Here is a 16,570-nt window from a genome sequence, read left to right as displayed (position 1 = left end):
TGATTTCAGTTGGTATAGACACATGCATTAAACTAAGACTGTCCTCACCTCAAGGTTGCTGCATGAGACCAGATGCAAAGTCTAGCAGGCACGGCACATCAAGCACAGTCAGGCTGCCCATTGGGTTAACAACTTAATAGCTGGGTTTCTTTAAAAGTCATCAGTAGCTAAGAAACAGAAGGTAAAGCGTCTGACACTTGAAAATAAGGTCATTGGACAGCCAGTGCTACATGTATGAACCCAGTGGCATGAGGCTTGTCAAAAATACACAACAAGAGACTCACAGTACATAGAATCATAAAATCGTTCTGGTTGCAAAAGACCATTAAGATCATCTAGTCCATGGCAACACAGGCAGCTTCAAGCAGGAAGAAGCTCTTTGTTTACATCCATAGATGTGAAGTTAGCCACACAGTCATGCTTAGAAAATTAACTACTCTGCTGACTACCATAGACGATTTCTTTGAGCTTTTTTCCTCCCAGTTGTTTTACTTCACAGGACCTAAAATATCCCATTTATTTTAGCTTTAGGTCACTTCATCTCCACGTTCACTAATCTAAACAGAAACCTAATCTCTTGTATTTATGCACAACCTCCTCTTGTACACGGAGACCAAAGCACTCAGAGTATTTGCTCATTAAACTCTCAACTAAAGAGGAAAGGCTCCATCTCCCATCACCGTTGGCCCTCACCATCTAGAACAGAGATGGACATAAGAGTTACCAGTGGCCAGAATACAAGCTGAGTGACCAACATTTTGTGTAATGAATTTACAGGCTTCCACAGCCTTTTCTTCTATCCAAGAAAGCTTAAATCGATTGAACTATTCAGTAGCATTTCCAGCCCCATTGAAACTAGGAGAACAATGAAGAAGCCACGACAGAATACTTCCTTCTCTTTTGTCTCTGACCCACAATTCACACATAATCTTGTGCTTTAGGTTGGCAAGACAGCTGAATGCTTGACACTTGAAAATAACTTGGTGAAACTCCTTGGAGAGGAAGGAGATGGGCACAAGAAACCTGTGCAGCCCACTGAGTATTACTGGTGATATATCTTAAACATGATTGCTCTCTTCAGGTGCAAGTAGTTTAACATAGCTCTAATTACAGTACAAATTAAAGACTGGCATAAACACCAATAGTTCAGGTACTCTCTTTGCTTTTAAACAGGAAAAGAAGTAGGACAACAATAATTCTACACACTTCAGATGGTATTATGTTGATGTCTATACCCCATTAACTACCCCTGGTTTTTTGTTTTACTTTAAATGTATTGATATTATTCCTTCCCTACAGAACAGGGAGAACTGATGTGACAAGACTGTGATTTGAACATCTTGAATGAGCAAACCTGTTCTGCATCAATAAGGTCACGATATAGGTCACTGGTAACATCATTTTCACTGGGCTGGCAATAAGGTCTCAGATTTGACGTACGACTTCACTGTCACGGGATGTTAATTATCCCACTGAGATAATAGACAGGCAAACACAGGGAAGTGCACATTCCCTTTTGATTTATTAGAAACTGTATTAATTTACAAGAATAAACACAGAACTCATTAATTGAAATAATGCAATTTAGCTACACTGAATTGCACCTGTTCCTTAGCTCCGCCACAGAACACAAAAGCACCAGGTACAATAAAAACCTGAGGAGGACTAAAATCCTGAGTCAGGCCAGGGACTAGTGCTTTTTTATTTAACACAGGCATTGTCTATTACAAGCAATTTTCTGAAGGCTATTGCTCTTGCATAATATGCTGTATGAACATGCAGAGGGTGGGGTCCCAACAGCCCAATTCTTTTAATTCACTGAAGTGGAAACAGTCAGGAACAAATGGAAAGCAGAGATCAATTGCTCCCACTGGCCATGTCACCAATTATGAATTTTGTGGAATTCAAATGAATTTACCATCTTGGCTGTGTTATTATGGTTACATTGTGTAACATTATGAAAAGCACATTCGTCTCCTATATAAGATTAGCTGAAATAAATGTATGATTTTTCTCCTTTTGAAATACAGTACGTGGTAATGATACTTGATCTGTTCTAGCAAGATGTCTCAGGCTCACTTTTTAACTAGTCACAAAGCAGCTGCCAGCAGTGTTGGGAAGCAAATGCAGCAAGGGTAAAAAAAAAAAAAAGGTAAAATTAATTTAGCTACAGATCAGCAACATCTGGCACAATGTCTGATAGCCACCGAGGAATCTGACAGCCCCATTCTCCCACACTGGTCTGCCTCCAAAGGTGAATTTGCCTTGCCTTCACAGGGGTTGTTTCCAAAACTCAGTGATAGAAGAAAGAACATGAATTTGGGCTTCAACTTTAAAAGCAGGCTACCTAACAAAGTGATCAAAGTATCAAATAAGCAGCACCACCCTATAGAGTGCAAGTGTCTGGAGAGAAAAGCAAACATTTTGTTATTCCTTCTCCAGCCAAGTTCATAGCCTGATGTTGTAGAGTAACAACCAGACCGTGAGTGTTTGCAGCTGAGGGCTAGACACATGGCAATCTCTATTGTATAACAAGGGTTTACAGACTAGGGGAAGGAGGAACCTTTTTAACCATTCCAAAGCAATTCCACAGTTCTTATTCACCACGGCTTCTAGACAGCACCAAAGTAATGTTGTCCTCTGGGTTTGTGGAAAGGAAAACTCTCCTTATGGACAACTGACACCCAAGATCTGCCAAGATTGTGTTTGGGAACAAAACACAGAGAAAGTAAACCTTTAATTAGATTTAACAGGATTTGGGAAAGGACATCAGAAAACACATTATGACTGTTTGCAGACTAACATGGACAACAGGCTTACCTGCCTCACCAGCCTCTGGCAGGGAAGTGACTGCCATGGCACACTGCAGGCAGCCAAGTCACAAGGGTGTTTCACACGTTTATGCTGATGCCAGGCACATATTAAACTCATTAAGGACCAGCATTACAAAGGCAATAGGAACTGGGGGAAACAAAAGGAGGAAACAAAGGCTCTACAAAACTTTATATTCAAATAGACTCTAGAACTCCTAATAGCACAGGGGAAGGAAGGCAATTTCAACAAGTCAGAAGGAGGAAGCCTTTAGAGAGTGGAAAGAGAGGTTTCAGGAGGCAAAACATTGAAGAGGGAACCTACAGGATCAGGACGACAGGGTAGAATGACACTTTGCACAACCTGGACTGCAAAGAAAAGCACATAGGATTTGGTTAAAAAAATGGCTTTTGTCAGATCTGCTAAGGCAGCACTGACCCACAACACTGAAATCAAAGGGACTGTTCTGCCTGCTGAAGCACCAGAGTTTAGTAGATGATTTCAGAGATACTAAATTCATCCACAGGCACACAGTAGCACTGAAGATCTGTTTCCTGTAACAGCATTTCATTCTAACAGGTGAGGTACAGATAGTGGTGCTCAAATACAATTACAGCTAATATTTCAGCACAGGTGAGCCACAACAAGGAATGTTTCAGCTTGGATCACAATTAGCTCAAGGTCTGCATGTTTGGTTGGAGTCTTTCACTCCCTGGTTTACAGGAGCCTCCTGTGAACAAGGAGACCCAAGCTCTCCTTTAGACTTTTATTATTTAAATTGCCCTAAGAAATGAAAATCAAACCCTGTCAAGCTAAACACATGCTGGTACAGCATTCTAGCCAAGAGCTGAAAATCTTAATAGAGCAATTACACAAGGAGTGAGAAGAAAAAGGTGATGAAATAGACATCAAGAGACAAAATAACTTGTTCAAGGCCCAGATCAAGAGCCAGAGAAACGATAGTACAGCCTACAGCCCACGTGTCAGTGCTACCTTCTGCTCCTAAACTGAAGTCAAGGATATCTCTCAAGAACGAGAGAAATGTGCAAAGTAATGATGTGAACTTTTCCTAATCTGGATCACCCAGCCACCCAACTCATAATAATAATGGTATTCTGCAAGAACTGCTGATGATTGTCTGCTGAGTATAAATACGAACTGCCCTCTCCTGGACAGAACTGGAACACTCATCTCTCATTAACCCAATTTCACATCTATACACTCCAGAAAACATCAAGTACCTGAAAATTCTTTAGGGGTGGACACTGAAATCTCCAAAGGGCATCTAAAATTATGAGTGTCTCATTGTGAAACCCAGTGTCAGGGTTTGGGCTCTCTCTAATCTGATCCAAGATCCTCAGGTGATAGCCATCAGTTCATGGTAACGCACAACAGTGGGTTTTCAGCCATAAACTTCAAGAAGGTGGAGTACTATCACACATCCAAGACTCACTGAGGCTTGAAAATAGCAACACCACACCCCCACATAACCCCCCACCAAAAAACACCCACTGCTGCCACTTCCACCAAAACGGGGGGCCAAAAAGTTTGTGCAAACCCTGCCACCGAACACCGAGCTCCCTTCTGGTTTCCCCACAGCACTGGTGTACACAAATAAATAAGGAGACTAAGCAAAGGAGACTCAGAAGCATCCTGCAACAAGGCCAAATCCAGCAAGCTGCTGAGTAAGTACCTCCCACAAGGTGCCGAGTGCCCCTGACTCCTTCTTGAAGTTATATCGCAGAAGCCTTGACACGTTCGGACGCCTGGAGGACACCCATTATTTCAGCCATTTGAAGGGAAGGCTGATTGATATAAGACACCCACAGGGGCAGTAGGAGATGGCTGCAGTTTGCTCAGTGACAGAGGAAGGTCAGAGGGAGGTAGAGGGACTACACTATGTCACATTTAAAAAATAAATACCCCCTCTCCCCCCCACCCCCTCCCCACCTAAAGCTTTGGAAATGACCTACACATCATTTTGTCAAGTAGTTTCTGTGGTGAACCGGGACAACACAATAGTTGTGACAGCGGCTCTGAGCTGGACAGGGAGGTGGGGGGGATGCAAACGGGCAGAGATGGTTTGCTTCTTCCAGCACACGGTCCCTGAGCTCACAGCAGCCACATGCTGCACTTGGGACCACAAGAACAGTTTTCTTTCTGCTACAGTTTCAAAACATTAAGCATCTTCCATCAATTAAGAAGTTTTTTTTTAACACACAACTACCCTATTAGACCCTAATAGTGCCATACAGTTCACCAGATGTCTGCAGTGCAAGAAGCATTGCGTTCTACTAGTTAGTAAACAGACCTAAAGACATATTTGTCACTGTGGTTTAAGAGGGTGAGGACGGGTAAATTACAGGAACAATCCTATAATATACATTTTCTGCCTAGAGAACCTAGTTTCAGAGTCAGTATTTCTAGAAATGTAAGTACTGAAACTGCACTTTAGTTGTCAGTAAATTCATTATCACATTAACTAGGTCTAAATTATTAAACCTTAATGATGTAGGTTCTCAAAATGCGTTGGGCTTTATTTTCCCACACAGAATCAATGTTAAACATTAGCAGTATAAATTAAGTAATACTTTACCATGGCATGCTGCTGCTTTGAATTGAGTTACCCTAGGAAGATGTATATTCATGGCTACAGGCTCTCTTTGGCCTCCTAGCGAGGATGATATAGTTTATTGTAACAAATGAGCAGTCGACCTGTAATGACTTAAATGATGTATACATTTTTGCCAGTGAAAATGTACCAGTGAGGACCTTTCTGCTTAAGGGAATGAGAAGAAAACAGGAGCTTGTACTATAAACATAATTTCCATGAAAGCCTGAGGGAGCATCTCCCTTTACACAGTTTAGAAGCACGGCGCATATCACAAAACATTTTAGGAGAGTTAAATTAATAGAATATAGACTCAGGCAAATTGAAGGAGGATGATTTTTTTCCAAAACAGTATTTTGGCTTTAATCCTGCGCTGCCTGGTGTTTATTTTTGTGGCCTTCAGTCTGAACTGTGCAAAAGACAAGTCAGGAGACTGTGCAGTCATTATCTTGATGCAATTGATGGGTCCTTAAAAGAGGAAAGTATTTATATCGCAAAGTCATCATAACTATTGTCACAGATTATTGCTGGGCTTCAGTTTCTCCTGTTTCCATTTCTTTTACTCACCCAGAGGGCTTTAAAATTGCAATGAGTAGTTTATCTGGTAATCTAAAGGTTACAGCAGTCCACATTTTGTGGTGATATTTGAATTAAGAGAAAGCAAGGTAAAATATACATCTTATATTGCTTTTCCAGGATGCCTAAAAATCAAACTGAATAGCCATGGATGTTAGTTTGTCACAGCCAGCAGCAACCAGCACCAGCACACACTAAGGGCTGAGAACAACAAATAAAGACAGCAATAAACCAGGCCATTTGCTGCAGATCCCTTGACCGAGTTGCCATACCCAAAGACTATCTCACCTCCTTTAGAAGTGCAAAATGAATGCTGATTCTGCCCAGATACAGAATCAGAGACTGCTGAACTACAAAAACCCCAAAAGGTATGTGATAAACCTCGAGGTGAGAGACTGCACAGACAGGGTGACAGAGAGCTGCTTCACCATTTGAAATACTAGGAGACAGAACAAATATTTCCTCTAACTACCATGAAGTATAGAAGATAAGTAACCAGAGACAGGTGACAAAAACTGAGGCTTGGCCCAGGAGGAAAAGAGAGGAGAAAGGAGGAGACAAACTCACTAATGGTGGTGGTGTGGCACAGTTCCATGAATGGCACGTGGGGATCCAAATGTCTCCTGGTTATGGCAATAGCCAAGTAATCTGATTTTCTCTCACATTCTGGTACTAATTACACAAGGACTTTTTCAACAAAGTCTTGCTAAGCAACATCTTTTTGATGCTGAAAAAGCAGCTCCTCTCCTACATCTCTGTCAGAGTGAGGAATAAATAGATACACAGGCCAAGTCCCATCCACATACCATTTGAGGACAGGACCACCAATACCAGCTGGACCATTGGGACATGAAGAGGATCATACCACTGCTTTATTTTCTCCTGCTGGGACTGCATTTGAGATGGGCCTTTGTATAATGAGACTGCTATTCCTAACTGCATTCAGGTAGGTCAATGGAAAAGATGAACCCCAGCCTTCCTGGGAGAGCAAAACACTGTCAAGCTACTGCAGCAAGTTCACACAGGGGCTTCAGTCAAAGCAATAACACATGTTAAAAAAAAACAAGCTAAAAACAAACCACCCAGAATCCCAGAGAGATCTGGGAAGGCAAAAGGAAGATAAAACTGTATTGTCTGCTAAAAACTGCGTTTTCAGCTAGTATCTAAAATGTTTTTACCTCTGCAAAAGCTTGTATTTGCATTCACGTTTTCTGAGGTTATTTATGGGAAGCCATTATTTCCCAAATGTGAATCAATGCCTCAGTCATTTTACACCTACTTTCCCTTTTTCTACCTCTTGTCAAAACTGCAAATGCAACTGATATTTAGAAGCAGAGGTATGAGACTTGACCTTAGCTATCATCCATGTTAGGTAGTTGATAACACATTAAAGAGAAACAAAACCAAACACAAAACCAAACAAACCAACCATCCAAAGATGTAACTGTGTTAGTGGTGAGTTCTGCTCTCTCATACTTCAGTTTTCCCAAGATACAAACCTTCAGATTCACCTTTTGTTTGGTAACAGGTTCATTTTGACCAGAGATTCGTTTTCACTTATTTTATTGGTCTAAAGGTAAACAGTTCCTAGAAAGATGACAATGAAACATAGACTGGTTTCAACAGTCTCATCCTATGTGCAAGATTAAACCTTAGGCTATCTCAGCTGGCTTCTAAGGATTCATATTTTTGAGTCTCTTGAAAAGTTTGATTAGGGAAGGGATGCTGGCTCATGAGAAGAGGGGCATTAACTCCCAAAATCCATGAGTATCTTGGTATGGCACTGTACCAAATATTGCTGGTATACATCAAGTGTGTCCAGCAATGCTTCCACAATACCCTGTGTTCACATCTGCACCTCTGCTACAGCATCTCCTAAAAATTAGCATGGAATGGTTTCAGCTTGAGCCGAGTGCTCTCTCCCCTTCACATATCATCAGAAAATGTTGGAGTCACAGTCTGCTTCCACTAACAGCTAACCCTACCATTCTATGATTATATAAAGAAACCTGCTTAACAGAGTTATGAATCAATCTACTTCTACATTAAAATACTTATTCAACATGAAAAGAAAATGGTGCTTTAAAAGGTTTCTGCTAACAACTAATGTGTGTTGTACTCCAAAGAATACTGTTTGAGCTGGTGGAGCTACCACAGTAGTAATTATGGTCAGTAAGATGCAAAATAAAACTCAACCCGGATTTCCATTTAAATAGTGTGCTTACAGCTGGAGTTTATGCATTTCCTCTTGGGTTTCATTCCTGACACAAGGGATCTGTAGCTCCTGTAACCCTATTGCAGCATTTTTATCCTATAAGCATTCAGGTAACACACTATCGTTTCGAGCACATTTCTTCCCCATGGGAATGAGTTTTCCACTCACGTAACTTTAAGTACATAAAGTGCTATTGCCAGCAAAGTAGTAATAAAGCCCTTCCTTGACTCATTTGGTTCAACTTCTCATTGGTTAAACCACAAGCTCTCAAGTCTATCTGTTCCACTTGTTTAGTAAACCCAGAAAATGCAGCCAATTACTTCCCTGCTCCTTTTATGTGAACACTATTCAGAGGACTTCAGAAAAGGTCTGTTTCCAGCCTTGTATTAAAACTGTTCCATCAGTGCCAGCACCAAGGCCAGGAACAGCAGAATTAGGCTGTGCATCTCGAGTGTTTTTAGATACCATGGCAACGTAACAACAGTGTGATTGGGTTTGAAGGTGTAATGCTACCATCTATTTAGACAACCTCTAATAAACCACAGCTCTGTGCTTCCTCTAAAAAGGAAATTAACCTAAAGAATGAAAAAAGGGGTTTAATCTATCTGTAAAGAACACCAAAGGCTCTAAAACTTTGCCACATTGAGGCTGCATCTGGCCAGAGAATGCACATGTGCACCACTGAGAGGGATAAATTCAGGGGAAACAAAAATTAACCGTGCCAGATGTTAGGCCACTGATCTCGAACACTACCACCATCCCCACGCCACCTATTCCACAGAAATTAGATGGTAAATTCAAAGTCAAACATCTCACATGTAATAATATCCTTTACTTCTGTAACAGCCATCTCTCGGGGTCTCCAGCATAGCTGTGGTTGACAGGGCTGGGACAAAGGCTGGAATCCGTGATCTTAAAAAAGTCTCTTCCAGTTGAAACATTTCCATGATTCTATAAAGCCAGGATCTTTTTATGCATAACAACACCAGAAAGAGTGTATTGATACCAACCAATTGACCCATTTATAAATCAGGAATCAGTGGGGCTAGAAAAAGGAACCCCAGAACCATCAGGGCAAGCAGAGACGTTAAGTGGGAGCAATGTAACAGCCAGGCATACAAAAGGTGGCAGAGATGAATGTGGGAAGATTTGGGTAGCTGAGCATTTTATACTGGGAAACTTGAGTGACATGATGGGTCAGACAGAAACAAACAAATGCAAAACCTCCCAACCTTTTTGTCATTGTATTGTTACACTATAGCATATTTCAGTCTTCTCAATTTAAACAGTCCAAACCCAGACACTTACAGAAATTACAGCATTGAACTGAACTTTTCACTCAAAGTAAGAAAGCTTAATGTTCTGAGCCTACTTTTTTAACAGCCATTTCATTACGTGTCTATAGGACAAGTGTCAGATCTTAACATAAGATGAAAAAAGTATGACTATTAACATAGTCAAAGCTACTGGTTCCTCCTCTGCACACTGCTGTTACATGCAAGGTGCACTGCTAAACCGTTGTCGTTTCTTTAGGTTACTCTGAACAAAGCAAAAATCTCATTAGGGACCTCTTCAAAGATCAGTTTCTGAGAAAGTAAAATGAAATTACCCTTTATGTTTTGGCTACTTGCAGCAACACCTTTACATTATGTATGGTTCTTGATTGCTCTTGGTGTGTGCAAATTGCAGAGCACACTATTAAGGATTTTTACTTTTATGTGAGGGATGGGAATTTATTGCTGTTTTTATGCTAACACATTGGTGTTCTGAGTATTTATAACATATTGTTGAATTTGTTATTAATAGAGAAGTGTGCTGGGGAGGGAGTAAGAATCAATAAAACTCTCTCACATCTGCATTTATAGCATTTAAAAAACAAGATAGAACATACACAGTCCACAGGGTTTACTTGGGGAGATGCATTTCCTGAGCAATTTCATTGTTCTACCTTGGAGGGGAAGGAGGGGGGGATTGGATAATTGGTATAATTGAAATGTGATGGTGAAAGTAAAAGAAGTTGAGAAGCAGTATTTTCTGTGGGTTGGAAGATGCTAAGACTGGAAGCAAAGATCCCAAGTTCCGTCCCACATTTTTTTATGCTACGTGATACGCTATGGGCCAACTTTTAAGACCATTTCACTGCCTAAGACAGTACCTTGTGGGATTCCCAAGGGAACCTCCACTCCTTAAACACCTTGAACTTCTCTTTGCTCAAGAAACAAAAGTAGCTACACCACAGACTTACTCAAAAGCTTGTTTCCAGATTCAGTCTCCTCCACTCCTCTAATCCCTGATGAAAGATACTCTCCAAACCCCTTTTTCCTGCTCACTCTCCACCCTTCCTGCAGCTCAGTCTTCTTGGCTTTATTTTGAAGAGAGGCACATTCACACGTTTCATTTCAAAGGCATAGGCAATTTTTAATCTTGTGCACCTGCTGCATTGAGTGCAGCCTAAGGACTTTGGTTAGTCTGCAGGAATTGGTGGTGCAAAGAATAATATTTACTGGGAATTGGCAAAAAGAGAAGGATATGACACCAAAAAAGCACACGGGTGCCTAACTGGCTGTACAGGGTCAAATTCATTGCTAAGGTGGTGGTAGAAGTCAACAGCTCTGGACCTGAAAACCTGGGAAGATGGCTGTCTCATAAACACTAAGGGACCAACAACTCAGTCCCTTTGATTAGACAGATTCGTATTGGTGGGTGTGGTGGCAAACAGAGTGCGTGTTCCAGTCGACTCCTTGAGCGATGTTTCCCTTAGTGCCACTCTTTTGGCATGGAGACATATCACTTCCTGCAGGTGCCAGATTGGTTTCCATCTACAAATGCTTGAAACGCTAAACTATGCAGATAAATTTCAAAAGATGAATGAGCATCTGCACTCCAATATAATTTATATGCAATAATACATGTTATTTATACACTCTGAAGGCTCTGCGAGCCAAAACATCACCATTTTGTCTATTTTCCCAACGTATAAATAAGACATAGGATTGTAGAGAAATTATACTGGAGTGCAAGGGCTCATTTATCTTTTGAAATTTACTTGCATACCCTTTGCACTAGGAAAAATAACACCATCCAGGATTTACACAGACATGAAATCAGTCAGATGAAAGGCTCTGTGTGAAGGGCCATGCTAACACACTCAAATTAAGTACATTCAGCCTTTTGCAAAGTCATTAACCCCCACATAAACTAGCCATATGCAGAAACCATGATGCAAGTGAGCTGAAAATGAAGAAGTGCTCTTGCAAGAGGGCCACATTTTGCTTTCCACTACACTTCACTAACTCCTGCTCAGAACCAGCCCGTGTGACACGCTTGTTTATTACTGCTAATTACAAATTGACTCTTCTTAAACCAACAGATTCCAATGTACACCTTTCAGTTCTAGCATTTGAATAGAAGGTATTTTCAAAAGGCCTTTCCCTGTCTGGGTTTTCATCTTGACTTGATTTTTTGTTTAAAATAACCAATTCAAATGACAGAAGGTCAAGATTCCTCTGTGTGATTCCTTCTTCATCACCCCTTCCCCATTCCTTTTTACACAGAGTAGTCTTTTGATGCCTAACTCACTAACGTTTCTGTTTCACATCCAGAGCAGATCCACAGTTTTAATCACTCAAGAAGGGGTGTGGCTTTCATGCCAGCTGAGAATCCACATTGAATTGTGTCCTACAGCTATTTCTGCTTCTCCTTTCTTTCTGCCTTCTCCTTTGCAGATGAATCACACACCGCTCTCTTGAGCTCATACTGAAACATCGTCTAAAGCCTTCAACATGTCCCAGGTTTTCAGTATAAACAGGCATTTAGTACATCTTGTGGGGAAGTTTAGGCTCTGTGACTAAACCATCAAAATGCACATGTTGTCAAAAAGCCTAACCCAAAGCCACCCATGGTAAAGGAGACATTTCAGTCCAGATATCAATAACTGAGCAAATAGTTATGCTTTGTTCTCCCCAAACTGCTCTCTCTCCTAACACTTTTTAGCCTTTGGCTCGTCACACTTGAATTTGATTGCACCATTACCTTTAATGCAGCAACAGCACTGGGATTTCTTACTTTCACAAGCAAAGCTTTGCTAAGCTATCTCAACCTGAAAAAACCCACACAAAATCCCACGTGAAAATGATAGTTTTTAGATTACTTTTCTTTTTAAAAGTTAAAGAACAGGAAAAACCACTCTGGGTGGAAAAAAAGAACCAAATCAAAGAACACCAAAGTACTTCCTAACCAGGATCCTTCTTGTCATTTCCACTACACAGACATTCTGAACATCTGTGCAAATAAACCAAGAGAAGAACAAAGCAAAAGAACTCAAAATTCCTTTAGTCTGGAAAATCCCCTTTTCAACAGAGCCAGTCTTAAAGGAATCCAAACTAGAATCCAGGTTTGCTGTCTCTCCAGTCACAAATACAATTGCTGGTTATGCTTTCTTCCATGTAATGCAATCCTTCAGATCCCAGTCTGGTATGGCTAAATACAGTACGGTATGCTAAAACTTCTGCTGCAAACTGCACAAATAAATAACTGGTGTTTAAGTGCACTGTGGGATGAAAGCTTTATAGATCCAGAAACATTTTTCATCTGCTCAGTTTTGCAGCACATACCTGCTTAAGGGCTTCTGGCAAGATCACATGCAGCCGCAGTCAGGGAGTTCCCAATCCACCAAGCCCAACCCTGTGTCTTTCTGCAGATGCTGTAATCTTTTTTTTTACCTCTGCACACATTCCTAGTGCCAAACAGCAAAGCCAAAGCTTGATAAAATGACAACAGAAGATAAAGCATTTCTTTAAATCTAAACAGCCAGAAGCAAATGCAATCACAATATTTCTATACCTCTGGTTGGAGGCAGTACGTAAATGCAGCAGTACCTCATTGAAATTGCTGAATGCAGCTTGGTAGCCAGGTCTGGGCAAGCTGTCTTCTGAGGGGGATTATTTTTTTCAACACATAAACAGAATATCTGCAAGTTCACAATTGTTATTTTTGATGTTTCCTTTTGCACTAGAAAATTGGGGGAAAAAACCAACCCGACAAAAACAAACACAACGCACTCGATGTAGCCTAAAAACACTGGCCTGCTGTCACATGGTGCTGGTTCTCTTCTTGAACTGAGTGGTTCTTAATCCACCTGGGCCAGAAGCAACTCTGTAAACAATCTGAGCAAATGGATGCAGTCCCACGCATGTGCAATCACTAGCAATGCCCCTTCTCAGCTGACTGACCATAAGAAACCATACAAGAAGTTCTGACCCTCAGAAAAGAAACACAAAATAAGACAGGCATGAGATGGTTAAGAACTGTGGTACCATGTGTTTTGGAGGTTGATGAAACGAGACACCAAGCCAGAGTTACACAGATGATCAGTAACAGAGCAGAATCAGCTTACAGTCTCCTCCAAAACATTTCAGTGCTATGAAGAAACAAGCTGCTGTCTCCTGCAGACTATTATGAAGCCACATCACACTGTCAAATCCTGCTGGGAATATTCAAGTGCTAAAACCTCCTACAATTAATCAGTTGTAAGGAGAAAAAGATACAATAGGCTTCAGAGATATCACCAGAGCACATTTTAAGTCTTAAATATGTTAGTTTCAAAAGAAGGTTCCCAGCTTCCATTCACGAGTGCTGTCTTCCCCAGGCTGAAAGAGGACAGGTGACTGCCCACAGACTGTAAAGAGGTTCCAGCTGGTACAAGTGCATGTTCCAGAGTTTTCTAACCACAGCCCATTCATTGGAAATGGCTTCTTCCTCCCTCCCTGAGCAAGTACCTACTTCTTTGGACTAGCTATTAACCTAGGTCAAGCAATGACATTTCAAACTGAACTACTTCTCTAGGTGCTCTCTGAGACAGATCAGGCAACCTCTTGAACACATCTTTCTAATCCATATCAAGACTGTAGCATGTTGTCCTGACACTCCAACCCAGGTAGCTGTGGAATGGGACAGTCAAAGCTCCTACCACCACTCACATGTCTAAACTGGATGGGACACTCCAGGTAAAGGACACCAGCCCAGACAGGTTTTGTTAGGATTGAAGGCAGAGGAAAGAAGAAGTCCTTTTTAGCAAGATGAACGCACAGGATAGGTTTTGCACAGATATCTCACAAAAAGTGAGCACAGCAGAGGCACAAAGGTCATACTAACATATACGAAGGCTGGTTTGTCTTGAGAAGACACTGCTGGTTCAGGGTTTTTTGCCTGTTTGATCTTACACACGCTCCAGAAAGATGATGGGAAACGTATATAGCTCCTCTTAGAAATACACACAACTGCCAGCCCTGTCGGGTATTCTCTCCTTAGTTTTGCAATAGCTATGAAAAGATTACTGCCTGCATTTCATCTAGGAAGAATTCCAATCCAGCAAAACCATAGCTTTTGTTACTGGATCATTGACTTGTAGTGTGGGAACTCTAGGAGCATACAGTCAGTACCAACTGTTCCTTTAAATGCTACCATTTAGATAAGCACCTACTTAAAAGATAATCCATACTGAATTGGATCAGTGACTTCTTGTCACTCCAGTCACCCACACGTGCCTTTATCTCCAGCTTCCAAGCCTGGGCACATGCCTAATGAGGAGACACAAGTCCTTTCTCTAGAGCAGAGCGTGAGCATCTGAGCACTCACTGAGATCGCTGCAGTCACAACCTCCAGGCACAGTGAAAAGTCAGGTACGTGTGTGGAAAGCTGGTCTTCAACTAATCTAGGACCAGAGTTGTTTTAGCAGCACAGGGGCTAATTTGGTTTGCAAGCAGGTTTCACATCCAGTGCTAAGCTTAGCACTGCCATGGTTAGATCACAAATGCTTCAGGCTAGCTGCTTTGGAGCCAGCTGCTGCAAGCAGCTCTTCAGCAGCTCTCAGGTAGCCCTTCTACAGCAGCAGCTACCTCACACTCCCTCACTTTGAGAAGCATTTCACCACAGAAGGAAGCCATTGCTCAGGAGTTTCTGGGAGCACACTGAAGGAATGTGCTAATGAAACAACAGCTCAGCACAGCAGATGGAAGATGAAGACCCACTGATCCAACTTCACCCAAGGAAGATGCAGGCAGTGCAGACAGCAGAGATCAAATTCCAGCAGCCTGCGACAACACCGTCGGACACACTCTGGCAATCTTGTGTTCTTGCCATCCCTGCTGCCCACAGTCTGCCCTTTCCTAGGGCAGAGCGACCCCAGCACAGCCTCAGCCTTGCCCAACATCCTCCAATGCACCAGGCACAGCCAATCTCCACACCCTTTCCTCCTTTGGCACATATAATCCCCCCCTCCAGCGTTCCCTTTGAAGATACTTTCGTTTGACGATAAACTCTTTTGGACAAACACAATCTTTTATTACGTGTTGGTACAGTGCCCAGAATATTGGGGTTCTGATCATGGCACTACCACAGTAGAAATAACAATAACTCACTACCATCAGCCTTCAGTAACTCCGGGAGTTGCACTGGGAAGTGATGAGTCATGCCAACATGCCTTTGTGCAGCACGGAAATCACTCATCCCAGTATTTGGGGGAGAAGGAGGTGAAGTAGAGAGGGGGAAATGCAGGAATTAATCTAAACCACATTTGATTCTTTAAATTTATAACAAATCCAAATGATTTACCAGAACATAAAATCCTCCCATGCAGAGTCAAGGACAATATTCCACTCGTGTGCAAGACTCATTTATTCACTTATAATTAGATAAAACGAACCGCAATTCTTTTTTTTAAGGCAAAATTTGCATGTGGCAACAGTAATGTATTAGGGAAGGGTGGCACTTTGTTACATCCATTTGTTAGTCAGGACACTGGAGCTGCAATTTAATAGACAAGAAATAAGTACAGTAGGGGAAGGGAAAAAATTCAATTCCGCGTGATCAGCAAGGTTTGGAACAATCGCCAGCCAACTGAAGTGGCTGCCATATCTATAAGTCATTTTGTTTTATAGGCCATTAGGATCTCCTGAGAGAGGCTGCATGGAGACCGCTGCTTTTTGTTGAAATTAAAATGTCAGAGAAAAAGAAATAGAACAAAACAGGGAATCTGCAATTAATTACAAGGCCATAAAAATTCAATAATCAGGAGGCAGTGCTGCTGTAGGCACAGCGGTATCTGATCCAGCCTAACAGGAATGGAATACATTAATCTTTTCAAATTAGTTTTTTAATCTGACGGGGATATATAGTGACGTGTTCTTTTACTGTTTGAGCAGAGCTGCTGTCTAATATATAATGCTGAGTGTCTGGAATTAGGACATCTATAGCCATTTTGTGACTACAACATTTTCACGGCATTTATTCAAGCCTATCTGTACACCTGTCCTCCAGTAATCAGGCAAGGCATGTGCAAAGTTCACATCCTAGATGCT

This window comes from Colius striatus, chromosome 8, assembly GCF_028858725.1.
Source record: "Colius striatus isolate bColStr4 chromosome 8, bColStr4.1.hap1, whole genome shotgun sequence".
Lineage (NCBI taxonomy): Eukaryota > Metazoa > Chordata > Aves > Coliiformes > Coliidae > Colius > Colius striatus.
Note: the sequence above shows the minus strand (reverse complement) of the source record.